The 14,021-nt window shown below is 44.8% G+C and overlaps 1 long non-coding RNA gene across 1 annotated transcript; it reads left to right on the top strand.

Moving 5' to 3' along the window:
- The first annotated feature begins 3,285 nt into the window (after positions 1-3,285).
- On the top strand, positions 3,286-5,120 carry LOC308125003. The gene is made up of 3 exons (XR_013936351.1): positions 3,286-3,805; positions 3,895-3,973; positions 4,873-5,120. It is a non-coding gene; the product is annotated as an uncharacterized lncRNA (long non-coding RNA).
- Positions 5,121-14,021: the final 8,901 nt, after the last annotated feature.

Here is a 14,021-nt window from a genome sequence, read left to right as displayed (position 1 = left end):
GGGGATGGGCAGGATGAGGTTGCCTCACAGGCTTCTCATGCCCTTACAGAGGGTTCTAGTAGGATCTCCTCCGTAGGATCAGTGTCTAGCCGTGGCACGGTGCAGCCCGCAATGCGCACAGCCTGGGCGCGCCTGGGGGTGGATGAGGCCCCCGTCCTTACCCGAACGGCGAATGCTTTCTTCAGGCAGACCCTCAACCCCCCGACCTTTGTGGTTCCTCCCTCTGACCTCTACATTGCGGAGCTCCACAGATGCTGGCCGGACTCGAGGGTTCTCTCCCATCACACAAGCGATGGCAGAGCTCTGGCAGCCATGCATGATGCTGGCAGCTATGTGTTGGAACAGCTAGCTCCAGTCGAGCCTGCCATTGCAGCACTGATAGTTTCGCCGGATGAGGCCGTGAGACCAGATGCACGCTGCCCCCGGCCTCAGTGCAGATTGACAGACGATTTGTTGACCTGCAGTTATAATATTGCTGCCCGTATGGGACGACTGGGTAATTCGCTGTCACACCTGGTACTGGCTCTGTCACGTACTTTGCAGGACGTTTGGGCTCTCCCTGGCCCCACATATATTTATCCGGTGTGTGGCAGCTGCTCCGTCACCATTACAGCCCAGAGGAGTAACGATACTCCCCTATCTGGACGATAGGCCTGTCATTTCCCCAACACGGGAGCAGGCGTTGAGGGACACTGCGGCTCTCCTCAGTCACGTGGGCAATCTGGGCCTCAAGGTGACTTATGCCAAGAACAACCTCGTACCCGACCAGGTTGCGAGGTATTTAGGGCTGGTGCTGGATTCCTCATTAATGCGAGCTTCCCTCTCTCCAGAGTGGGTCTCCACCATCTTGGGCCTTCTACGGCGTTTCCAGCGCGGCAGCCTCATGCAGTATGGCCTGATCCTGCGGCTCATGGGGAGGCTGGACTCGGAATCCATGGCTGTTCTTACCTTGCGCCCCCTTCAGGTATGGGTAACAGCCTGCAATTGGACCCCAGCACTCACCGGCACAAGGTGGTCAGGTTGTCTGCCCAGTGCCTCCTTACCCTCTGACCCTGGAGGGAAAGAGCTTACTTCATGTCAGGAATACACTTTGGGAGGGTAGCCTCCCACTGGGAGGTTGTCGAGACGGACGCCTCTCGTCGGTTGGGGGGGCAGTATGGCAGTCCAGGACTGTCAGGGGCCTGTGGAGTACCCAGCAGAAGCAACAGCACGTAAATGTGTTGGAACTTAAGGCGGTATTCCTGGCGCTCAGGCATTTTCTACCTGTCCACTCCCCCTCATACCAGCAATGCTTCACAGGGCCCAGCAGGGTCGTCCCCGCCTGCTTCTGGTTGCCCCATGCTGGCCAGGAAGACCATGGTTCCCGCTGTTGATCAAACTCCTGCAGGGAACACCGTGGCATCTTCCAGAGAGGAAAGACCTCCTGTCTCAAATCAATGGACGCATATGGCACCAGAGTCTGGGTCGCCTGAAGCTGTTCTTGTGGCCCTTACAGTTGAGGACCCACTTTTGGCGACCTGCGATGGGGCAGTTGCCCACATGATTTTGAACTGCCGAGCACCGTCCACCAGGTTGCTCTATGCTAACAGATGGAAGCTATTTGTGGAGTGGTGTAACTCTCGCAACGAGGTGCCAGAGACATGTTCAGTGGTGGCAATACTGCGTTTCCTGCAGTCCATCTTTGACAGAAACAGGACTACTTCCCTCAGAGTGTATGTGGCTGCTATCTCGGCCAGTCATACCAAGGTGGATGGCCAGTCAGTGGGATCACATTATCTGGTCAAGCAGTTCCGGAAGGGGACTCGGAGGCTCAGACCGCGCCGGGCCCAGGAGCTGCCATCATGGAACTTGCAGGCTGTCCTTCAGTCGCTGTCCCAGCCGCCCTTTGAGCCGCTTGGACACACTGATTTAAAATGAGTGTCTCTCAAGACAGCCTTCCTTCTTGCTGTGGCAACAGCAAAACGAGTGGGAGAGCTGCATGCGCTGTCAGTGAGCCAGGCATGTCTGCGCTGGAAGGCGGATGGCTCTGGGGTGAGTCTTAAGCCAAATCTTGCATTTCTGCCCAAGCGGTTACCCCCTCACCATGCAAACCAGCCTATCGAGTTGGCTGCTTTCAATCCTCCGGGCGCCTCAGAGGGAAAGGGCGAGCCATCATCGCTGTTGTGCCCTGTGCGGGCGCTTAAGGCGTACATGGAAGCGACTGGTCCTCATCCGGCACCTTTGGACGTTTCAATAGGGTGAATGTTTCTGGTGTCCAACCTGTGGTAGTGGCTGTACTGTCCACACCTCCAGGCCTTGAGTAGGTGAGGATTCCTCGTGACCTTTCTGGTACAAGTCATCCAGTGCTTAAAACACCGCTTCTGGCGGTCTGGAAGGATGAAATAGAACGAGAGTTACGTATGTAACTACAGTTCTATGAATCCTGGAAGACCGCCAGAGCATCCTGTCACTCAGTATCCTCGTGTCCTCACGAGAAGATTTTGACAGGAGCAGATCACCTGATGACGCCGATAGCTATAGACTCTCCGGGTCATCCAGGGGTCACGGGTGACTTTGTTGATATAATTTACTCGACCTGCATATGCGCGAGATGGAACATCCAGTGCTGAAAGCACCGCCTCTGGTGGTCTTCCAGGATTCATAGAACCGTAGTTACATATGGAACTCTCGTTTTGCGTGTTTGCGAAGACGTCATCAATCATCAATGTTCAGTAAAGCACAGTTGGGACTCTCTTTTTACTTCTTTCGCTCTAATTTGTTTTCAACATTTTTATTAATCTAGATGACGATGAATGTCTTTCGACATTTCCTTTCCTCTTGAAACACTATTTTTGAAACAACCTGGACCAACATTTGTCATGTTTTAGAATCTTTCTCCTCCTTCACTACACTGAAGTGGTCAGCACTGTACTTGTAATCAAATAATTGTTTCCTCATTTGTGCTGCATTGCTAATCATTTCTGCTTACCAAAATACTCCATCTTGGTCTTGTGACAAGGAAGCCTGAGAAAGCTCTTCTTTGTGTAATCCTATTACAGGGGGAAAAAAAGCGCTTTTCACTCATTAAAAACATATATAATGTCTGTACACAGAGTGCAGCTGTGTGTGATGATATTTGAGGTTTTCAAGCTTGTTTGAAAGGCTGATTTCTTCACTGAACTGTTGTTCACGCTGATTCCTTTTCTCCTCACATGAAGTTCGGAGATGACGGCGCAGACCGTGGTTAGTCCTCGGGGGGAAAAGTGTGACATCAAGGATTATCTAAAAGTTGGTCAAAGTGCTCACAGAGAATATCAGCAAGCACTGCATGTGGCAAGAAGTTTGGACGAAGCTCCAGAAAGCAGGAAACGTGTACACTGTTCAGGACAGGCTGACAGCCAATTATCAGCATCTTCTTCTCTGCAGAATTCCTTGTGTATATACATCCACAATTCCAATTCCGGACTTGTAAAAGAGACCATTTTTCCAGACAGTGATTTTCTCCAATATCTCATCTCCTGATGCCTCTGTGTTTTTAACAGGCAGGCAGGCAATCCCATGGGGTTACAGTCTTGCAAGCCTTGCAGCTCTTGCCTACAAAGTGAGGAGGAATGCAGCCCGGCTGGTGGCTGCCTCTGTGTGTGTGAGGACTGGCGATATTGCTCTGACCGCTGCTGTGACATCTGCTGCCAGATGTGTGTGGACGTGTGCTCTGGCTTGTGTTCAGGAGACTGCAGCTACACCTTCTGTACTCTCTGCCTCAGTCTGGCTCAGAACTGTTTCTCTCTCTCGACCACCTGGCAAACTGAAACATCACAGTCACAGCGTAAGTCTAACAAGTATAATATATAGTTGTTGTTTTTTCCCTGTGTATTTACTGCGCTACTATTTACCTTTTATTCATTTTTGTTGCAGAACAACTTGTATAGTCAGGATCTGACAAACATTTGAACAATCTCTCGAGATGCCTGAAATGAACCGATAGCTACACCAGGTAAATTCACTACAAAGCTACACAGTGTTTGTTTTGTTTACTCACAGATCTTGGCTCATACTGCGGGATTTTAATGCATGTGGGGCCCATTGTTTCATGCTATATTAGATTAATGGCAATTTCATCCGCACTGTAACTAATTGAGAAGATTTTTCATTTGAGATATTCCATCCACATTGACCTCTTAAATCTCTGCTGATCACACTGTGGAACAGAGCCAGTCTTTTGTATTTTTTCCACTTGTGAGTACAGTTTACTGTGTTGCGTTGATAAGGATCTCTTTACGCCATGACATGTAGGCAATAAAATAAAACAGGATCTGCACATTGTGCTTAACCAGTATGTTATCAGTTATCATTTGCTCTGTCAATGGAAAATCACCAGCTTATGTATATTTCAGGAACTGAATTTGAAGACCTGCTCATAGCTCTTTTATTACACGTAACGGTACATAAAGCTTTAACACGGTGAAGCTAGTCACGGCAACGTTCTGTTTTTTGTTTTTTTTTCATGTCAAACACCTATGCCACCGAGTCCTTGAAGTTGTATAACTTGTGGCTTTTAGATTGCATTAGACTGTAAAAACATGCTTGATATAGATATGTGACTCACTATAATTAGCACTGCAACAAGTGTCTCTGGGTAACTTCAAGTGATTTAGACGTCCATGGACTGTGCTATACAGAGCCAGTGCTTCTCCATATTTATACTGTAGGTTAGACGGTGTAAATTTCCCGTTAAAGGCAGCACAAGACTGGCAGCATGAAATTGCAGTTAGTTTGACCCCACAGCATAACCTGCAACTGTCAGAGGGGTCGTCGAAAGCTTGATATCTCTCTCTCACATCAGATTGATTGACAAGCATATATTGAGGAGCGTCTGACTGCTTCCTTCCACAGCGACTGAAGTCAAGCCATGGGCGGCAGGTCTGATGAGGACAGAGATGAGAAGCCGAGGCACTCTGACGACGGGAGCGAAAAGAGCTGCTGAGTGCCAGCGTGTGCGCGTACACGTGTGGATTTGAAGAGTGTGTGGGTTCTAAGTAAGAGGGAAAATAATGTATACCCATTTATTGTCCCTGATGAATGTTGAAACACTATGCTAACACAATGTGGTTATTGAATGCCAGAAATAAAAATATAGTATCAAGCAGTTCTCTTTACTTGGAACAATGACCCTGACGATGCACAAACACAGCTGGTATTTGGTCCGGAGGGTTTTTCCATTCCGTCCCTAGGTCACACCCATGTGATGAGAGACTTCACTCTGGACTCACATTGCCACGCTTCAAACCCCATGCTGCAGACCATTTAATGTGGTTATTTATTTGTATGTCTGGATGTGTGGATTACTTTATTTATTTATTTTTTTCCTCAGGAATCCTAGAAGCAGACAGAATCCCTAACATCAGCACAGGCAAAGAGTTGTATTTTCCACATGGGAGATTAAACTGTAGAAACGCTCTCACACTGCAATATCACCTACGCAGCCCAACTTCACAGCACTCATTAGATGTCTGCAAGATTGTTTTGCACTTTGAGGCAAACAAAAATATAATTTGGTTTCACACTCCACAATCTGATGCCTCTCAGTGAGATAAGGGTGCCCGAGGCCACAAGGTGCAATTCGCCAGCACTGGGTTAGACCTTTTTATTATCCTCCACAGAATTGCTAGTTTATGGAAATTTTTTAATGAGGGAGTGTGCATATAAAAGGAGCTCACAATGGGATGTTGTGGGAGAACATTTAGCAGCAAAGAGTTTAAACTGCATCGTGTCTCCAACTGTACTCATGTCTGTTCCGGTTTTCTCCATCTCCGAGTCCCTCTGGACTCTGTGGTGCATCCAGTCCATCTCGTGTCGCTCTCAAACGCGCAGATATGCCATGTGGCCTAGTTTACTCCTTGAATTCCTCATCCTTCTAAAAATTGTATAATATTTTATCCTTGTACCTGCAGTAACTCCTGAGAGTCAAAATAAAATATGAATTAGATTCTTGTTACACTGAGCTCAATAAAGTATATTTAGTACTTTAAAAAAAAAAAAAAGGGGGGGTTTCCTTGTACTTTGTGGACCTTTTAAATCAATGGCATTCAACCTCTAAATATCTTGTCAAACACGTCTTAATTTACAGCCAGCAGTGTTGCACACAGCACAGCAGTAGCTGAGAGTTGAGGCTCGGCCCAAACTGACAGAGGATCTACCTCCAAACGTGTAGGGGGGGGGTAGAAAAATTTGAGATCTTGTGTGGATTTTTTATTTTTTTTACCTGCTCCGCTGTCTTTCATCTTCTCCCCTCATTCTCATCTCTTTGTGGCTGAGCGCATTTCTCTCACCTCGCTCCCTGTCTATGTTCTCTCTTCTCAAGAATTGCATTGCATTTACTGAATGTCTTCTGGTTAGGAGCGGAGAAAGGTATTGTGCGCTGCTGTCAGTCAACTAGATTACAGCTCTGGAGGATCCTTATTGTGCACCTTCCAAAAATAAGTAGATGGCTCCCAACTTTGCTGGCCAGATATATCTGAAGATGCCTGTTTTTCCCCATTCGGAGAGGTGGCGGCGCAAAAAATACCAACAGCTCAATATGAGAGGCAGATTTGGATGACTAAATCTGATTTTGATTCCACAAAGCCGGCATCAGTGACTCCTTGCATACTTTGTAACCCCACACATGCAAGGATCATCTGATCTAATAGTTAAATAGGTACGAGCCTCCCTGCTTTTCTTTGTCACTAAACAAGTAGGTTCTTTTTGTTCATCTGTCAGCACAGATGTGGCTATGTGAGAAGCACAGTGACTCCCGTAAAGACAAAATTAATGATCTCTGCCATGATTGAGAGATGCCTGCAAGAAGCTCTTATTCTAACCACCACGGGCTTACTGCATGAAGAGTGATTACAACTGATAATAGCTTATTGCTGCTCACCAGTTCAAATTCAAACTCGGTGCTCATCACAAAGCTGTTAGGGGAAAAAAGCAACTTGAATAACTGGTTTTCTTTTCACTCCCTGAATCTGCAGATGCTTTCAGGTTTTGCTGCCGTGAACACTAGAAATTCTTCGCAGTGCAGCCTCCCCTGGTAAACCTGTACTTATTATGATATGAAGCAAGTAGTGGCTTTCAAGAGGGGGGAAAAAAAAAAAAGGGCAATGGTGTGTGTCCAATCTCAGTTGTGAGGGAGGAGAGATGGGCTGCTTCGTGGCCCTTTTTTTTTGGTCCCCCCGCTGTTTGTCAGGTTTTGAGATTCCAGAGTTGCACAGGTGAGACTCACTGGAGATGTACAGGGGCAGCTGGTCCAGTGGGGGGCAATAAGGTTTTTCTTTTTTGGGGGGGAAATTGGATTTTATTTTTGTCCACTACGAGACCTCTATCTTATCCTGCAACCCAGTCCTCCCACTCAATTTCCATCTCGCCGTGTGAAAATTGGAGTGATGTAAAGATGTGAGCTGCAGATGAAGACAGTCAGAGATGGTTAAAAAAAAAAAAAAAAAAAAAAGAAGGAGGGCAAGGGAATGGCAAAAGATGCAGACGGTGAGATACGGAAGTCGGGGATTGAAATGGAGGGCGGGCGGGGTGGGAGCACACGTTAGAGCATTTCCAGGGCACGGCAGCAAATGTCTTGACCAGATTCCCCCTGATAGGTTTTACTCACAAGAAGAAGTATGTAGCTACCACACTCCACTAAATTATTTGTTTCCAACTGTTTCATTGAAGCATCAAAATGAACTCAAATGAAAACATAATCATACTTTAAAAACAAATCACTAAGAAAATTGTAAAAAGCTGAAAACAACCATTGTCTCCTGTCTCTCGCTGACTGTTCAGAATTCAAAACATGGTGGAAATAAAACAAAGCCAAGCCCTCCTCCTCCTCCTCCTCCTCCTCCTCCTCCTCCTCCTTTCAGGTGGACAGACACAGACGCTCATACATACATATAAACTGTGACAGATGCATTGCTCATTTTGGATGCATTACACATTGTGATTTGATAACAGGGCGCTCTAACAAAATCTTTGCACTTCAAACGCATTCCCAGCCCTCTTTCCACAATAGAAGGTATTTAACAGAATCACCAGCATGCATAAAAAAGGGGGGGGGGTGGTCATTAGCTAAAAGTAAAGAGCGGAATCAATGGAAAGAAGTAGGCCCTAATAGTGCAGTGGGACGGTTTGTGCGCTGTTGGTTTGCATTCATAATGTATGGGTTGACAGCCCATTAGACACTGTTAAAAGGAAATCAGATTCTGGCCTCTTTCCAAAGCTATTAGCCAGTGGGGTCAGCCTGAAGACAAACTGGTAATTGACCAATAGATTCAGGTAAATTGTTGGTCCCTGGGAGAAACAACAATTTTGTTAATTGCATTTTTAACAGTGGATGAAAGGATTACAGGTGTATAATAGCGAGTACTGTGTTGAAAATGGGCCCGGCAATCAGAGAGTGACTTTCATTCCTGTAAACACACGCCCTTCCCGCTCTCCTGCAAACATCACAGTGAAGAAATGATTTCATCACATCCTGAGGCATTTAAAGATGTTGGGAGCCTTGAGTGATGGAGGTGAATAAGAAAACAGAGAATTTGCTTTGTCATTGATTTGTTAGCTGTAAAAAAAAAATAGGTCTCTGTTCAGCTCTGCAAACACTCAACTTCAGTGAATGATAAGAAAACCTCAAGAGCCAGTGAGGTCAGTTTGCTTGTGTGTGTGTGTGTGTGTGTGTGTGTGTGTGTGTGTGTGTGTGTGTGTGTGTGTGTGTGTGTGTGTGTGTGTGTGTGTGTGTGTGTGTGTGTGTGTGTGTGTGTGTGTGTGTGTGTGTGTGTGTGTGTGTGTGTGTGTGTGTGTGTGTGTGTGTGTGTGTGTGTGTGTGTGTGTGTGTGTGTGTCCTTTACACTTCACAGTTTCAGGAGCACACAGATAACAGGATGCGTTTAACTCTGATCTGGTTAAATCTCCAGTAAAGTGGGCGTCAATGAGCCAAAGCGCATTGATCTGTTAATAGATACGTGGTTTACTAATAATCTGAATCCCAAATACTGAATACTATACTCTGTTCATTTAGGAAATTGAGCCTTGTAGAAAAAATCCATATTGGAGTTTTTATATCAGCATTTAAACTTCTATTACTAGTATTTTTTCCCCCAAATTCCTGCAGGAGTAGTAAAAGATTGTGGTTGTTTTTGCATGAACTGTGAATTGATATGCCACAGTATTATTGGTATCAGGGATAAGATTTATGAAGACATTTAAGAATCCTTCGGAAATAGAGTTAGATAAAGTATCCTGTATATTTCAGTGATGGAAATCTTGGCTCAGGTTCACTCGTGATGGAAGAAGTTTCAAGAGACTTGGATGTCTCGGGCAGAAACAGACGAGTTCAGCATCGAAGAGAACTGAGATGATGCAATGCAAAGTTAACACTGTGAACGTCATCTGAGTTCTGAAGGTTACCGTCCCTGCAGGGTATACGTACTCCCATCCAGAAGCATTAAAACATGTCTAGCATTTCAATTTTTCGGGATTATTTATTTTTGGGCGGTTTAATATATAGTGTCTGTAGACACAGACCCAAAATGTGGGGAAAGAGAAGAAGGGGATGACATGGCAAATGTCCGGCCAGACGGGACACAAACTGAGAGCTTGCTGCTGACGGCATACATGGCCTTATGATATGCGCTCTCACTCCATTGCTGGGTCAAAAATTTCATGAAATTCTCTCCAGCGTTTTACTTCCCTGAAGTCATAACATAGTTGTGCTGTTATGACTACGAACTGCAGCCTCCGTTCATCATATCTTTATGACCTTAGTTGCAACCGCTGGTGGGGATAGGATCAGTTTGACCTTATCAAGGATAGCTATATCTTCACAGCCTGAGACAGAAGAAGTGCTTTTACTTTTAGATCTCCTTCTCAGTCAAGTAACCAGTGAGCTCTTTTCCAAGGAGGTGAATGAAAACTTCACACTGAACAGCAGCCACGGACAATATTTTGATGTGAAAAGTGAATCGTTGGCTTGTTGCCAAATGGACTGATTACAGAGATGATCCCACATTAGCGTGTGGGCTTGCATAGATCTTGGCAAGAGAATCAATGCTCCAGCTGAACAAATGCTGTAGGGAAATATGATCACGCTCTGTGATTCACACTATTGCAGCTTCTGCCTCTCTGACCTTCTGAAGACGGACCCTCCTGGTCAAACATGGAGTAGCAGCCTGGTTGACGGGGAGGAGGCAGCTGGGGGTTGTGGCTGCAGACCCCTCGCCCTGCAGGTATGACTTTCGACTGTGGAAGAGACCTGCTGCTTGGTTACAGTGATGAACGACTTTGCCTACCCTCTGATAATTGCTCACTCAGGGGCAGAGAGAGGTCCATTAATCAAAATGAGCTGAGGTACTGCAGGACTCCCCACCTATGGCAGACCCCAGCATGCCTCAACAACCTGAGGGGAAAACCTGGAGGCAGGGACTTTAGAGAAATCGGGCTGGTCAGGACATTGTCATTCCGCAATGACAGTCACTGCCTCCGCCTGACAATCTACGGTGTAACCTACTGGAAAGAGCAGTCATGGGAGGAGGAAGGGAGGGGTCTCCATTAAGTGACTGTCAAATGGAATAGCCTGTCAACCCAAACTTGAAGAAGTGTGCTCCTTTGAGGTTGTAACACTGACTTTGTCGACATGTCAACAAATAGTGTAGCTGTAGAGACATGAGAGTGTCATATAGTAAGATCAAGAAGGGCACAGCAGGAAATAGTGTCGAAAATAAAGTGTTTTCTTTTTTTTTTCAGGGACAAAGAAACAGATGCAGCTATCTTCTCTTGAAACTCAAATCCATTAGGTCAAGTGGAAGTAATATTGCGATGGTCCAAACCTGCACTATAAGGTAGATTGATGGGAAACTGTCAGTTAGAGTCACAGCGCAGTTGTTTGAATGCTCTAATGAAATTGGGCAAAAAGTAAACAAAATGCTCAGATGCACATAGGATTTCATGTTTATCATGTTGAATGGATTTCACTTAGAGTGTTACAACAGTCCCAAAGCGCTTTACACTGTTAATCACATTCACCCGTTCACTATGAGCTACCGTACGATATGCTTAATCATTAATCCAGAGTAATTCAGGCACACTTTGACATATGGACACGGGGATAAAAAAGATTGAACATTGTGATCACAAGATGAGCCAAATTTATACAACTGAGCCCCAACAAAAATGATTTCCAATTAGTGATATGATCTATATCAAGTTCTTTGGATGTACATAATATTCCATAATGCCAAAGTTCATTTCCTCACGATAGAATCTTCTTCTAAATGTCAAACAAGGTTTTTAGTTCATTCTTGACATGAAATAGCTATTGTAATCTTCCCACCCATGACTTATCCTGTTCTTTTGGTCTTGAAAATAACCACAATTAGTTATGTCTTTAACGCTGGACTTCTATCACTTATTTCAATGTTCTCTGCCATAACATATCACAAAGGAAGTGTACGCCTGTTTACAGGTTCTGTGTGGTCACATTGTTATTATAATTCATCTCAGCACACATTATTTCCACGTCTAACTTCTAACTGTTTGTCTGTTTGAGATAGTGAAGACTGCTATTAGAGGCAACTGTTTAGGAAACTTTGCTTCGCATGCATATTTATATCTTATCTGTGGGCCACGGCCTTGCAGGATTTTATTCATGCAGTATACAAAACCAGTAAAAAAACCCTGCCTCGACCTCAACCTTACATCCTAATCAGCAATATAACAGTGAGGAGTTTCAAAAAATAAATAAGCAAAAGACAAAATGCATTGTGGCCCAACTATTGTGTAGGATGACTGTTAAGACTAAGTAGGGTCAGTGATAATAGCAAAATAATAAAACATTTCCAAAAGGTCAAGATTATAATTAATGTCATTAAATTGAATATGATGAAAGTAAAATGCCTTTTTAATGACCTGATCTCTCTCACTCATTGAGGTCATACACACTAATAATAAAAGAATTATATCACATTAATATAATATTTGACTGGAAAAATAAAGTGCAGGATTATGCACCGTTAAACTGTAAAACCTGATGAGTTATTTATTCTAAACTCGTTTATATACATAGATAGTCAGTCACACACACTCACACCTAATCCGTGGATTTTTGGGGCTCAGGGAAGGTATCTGGATAAAACCCACACATGCAGGGAAAACATACAGAACTGAACAGCCCTGCCCTGACTTAAACTTAAACTCACACCCTTTCTGTGAAGCAAGAGTAACATCGACTTAATATATTTGCAATTAGTTTAGTGGATCAGATCTTTAATTAAAATATCAAAAATAAATCATGAATGCAGGATATCAATCCCCTTCAAAGCTGTTGCTTTTCCTAATTTGCCCAACTGACTGTTTGCATTACTGTGTGTGTTCTCTCTGGACATTCTGGTCTCCTCTCTAATTTCCAAAGACTTGGATGAGCTAGATTGGCAACAAGTCCAGAATGCAGCCTGCTTTTCTGGATTGGCTTCAGCACCCTGTGTACCTGATATTTGATAAAATGGTATGAAAAAAAAAATGAATGGGGATGTAAAAATGTGAAAACAGTGTGATTAAATAAAAACAACAATCGACCTATCACCTGAGTCTGCAGCCATCCCCGTCCTAGCCGGGCTAACAACGTTTTTTTGGTTCAACTTTTAGCAGCGAGAATCACAACTTCTCTCTCGGTTCAGTTGAGCTCTCATATGATTGTTTTTGGCCCTGAGGCTTTCATCAAACAAGCTCTGATAAACTCACAGCGCAACATATCAGCTTACGTAGCAACAAACATCAGACCGAGACAATTAGAGATTAGCTGGCAAACACAGTGGAACATTTAGCTTCAAAACTGAAAAAAACTCCAACAAAAACAAAAAAACAGCAGATATTTCTCTCAGGACACAGAGGAGTCCACAGAAAAGGCTCTAAAGTGTGGAGATATCGGACCTCTGTTCACCGGGTGGCCAAAAACCTGCTCCAAATGAATGAAGCTGGTGTTCCATTTATTGCTGGAGGGGTATATAAGTAACGGCAGGTTAAAACATAGCACGTCAATTGTGGGTTCAAATGGTTTTGTTCTCTGTCTTCTTGGTCAGTGAAACAGCACTTTACCAACATCAGACCTTTTAAAAGCATTTCACTTGGTGTCAGATAAGTTCGTTCTCTGAAGGACGGCTCCCACAAACCTTCTGCGGCACATCTTACTATTCATGTCAGCCAGAGCCTGATCAACCCAACACTATCCCCTATTACTCCTCCCCCAGCTCCCACCTCTCCCCAGTGTGTGAAAGCCAATGTTTTTAGATGGGCCCGCATGAGTCCACATCACACAGCTGGTCATTAAATGAAAATCAGTTCGTCCCATCTCATCCTCACACACTATAAACTACCTCTGGCGTTCCTGGCCAATCTGCTGGCACCCCGCCTATTTCATGGTCCACTTTATGTGCTCTGTGTGTCACTGCTGTCCTGTTCTGTCCCTGTGTACGCCACACAAGCGCTGTAATGAGAGGGAGGAGAGGGAGCTTTGGCATCAGGGACTCACATTATTGTCCTTGCATTATATAGCCTATGGAGGTTTATTTCTGCACTAGTTGTGGCTATCACATGAGATTGGAAATCAGGAGGCTGATTGAGTCCTGCAAAATAAATGAACAGTAATGTGCATCGCAGTGAAGGCAAACAGAAATATGTGGCACTTATGTCATGCTAGTCTGGGAACTTTGATAAGAAACATTCATTGCTCGGCTGCGGCCATCCATTTTAAATACAGTGGTAAAAATGGAGGAAGTGTGCTCTCACTCACACCGCGGCTCATCTGCCAGACAGTTGCATGAATTAATAGCCGACTGGGGCCGAAGAGTGCCACCTCGCTCTTCCATCACTCAGGAGTCAGGTTTTGTGGGGCTGCCAGGCTCTCCGGGTTTTAGCTGTCTCCTCCACAAACTTCCAGAAATGTTCACCCAGCACATCCAGTCAACCTTTGAAGCTCCTGCAGCTCCAGTCATTTAGGCAGCAAAGTGAATTCACTCCGT

This window comes from Lipophrys pholis (genome assembly GCF_963383615.2).
Source record: "Lipophrys pholis genome assembly, chromosome: 19".
Taxonomy (NCBI): domain Eukaryota; kingdom Metazoa; phylum Chordata; class Actinopteri; order Blenniiformes; family Blenniidae; genus Lipophrys; species Lipophrys pholis.
This window is presented reverse-complemented; position numbering and strand designations above follow the sequence as displayed.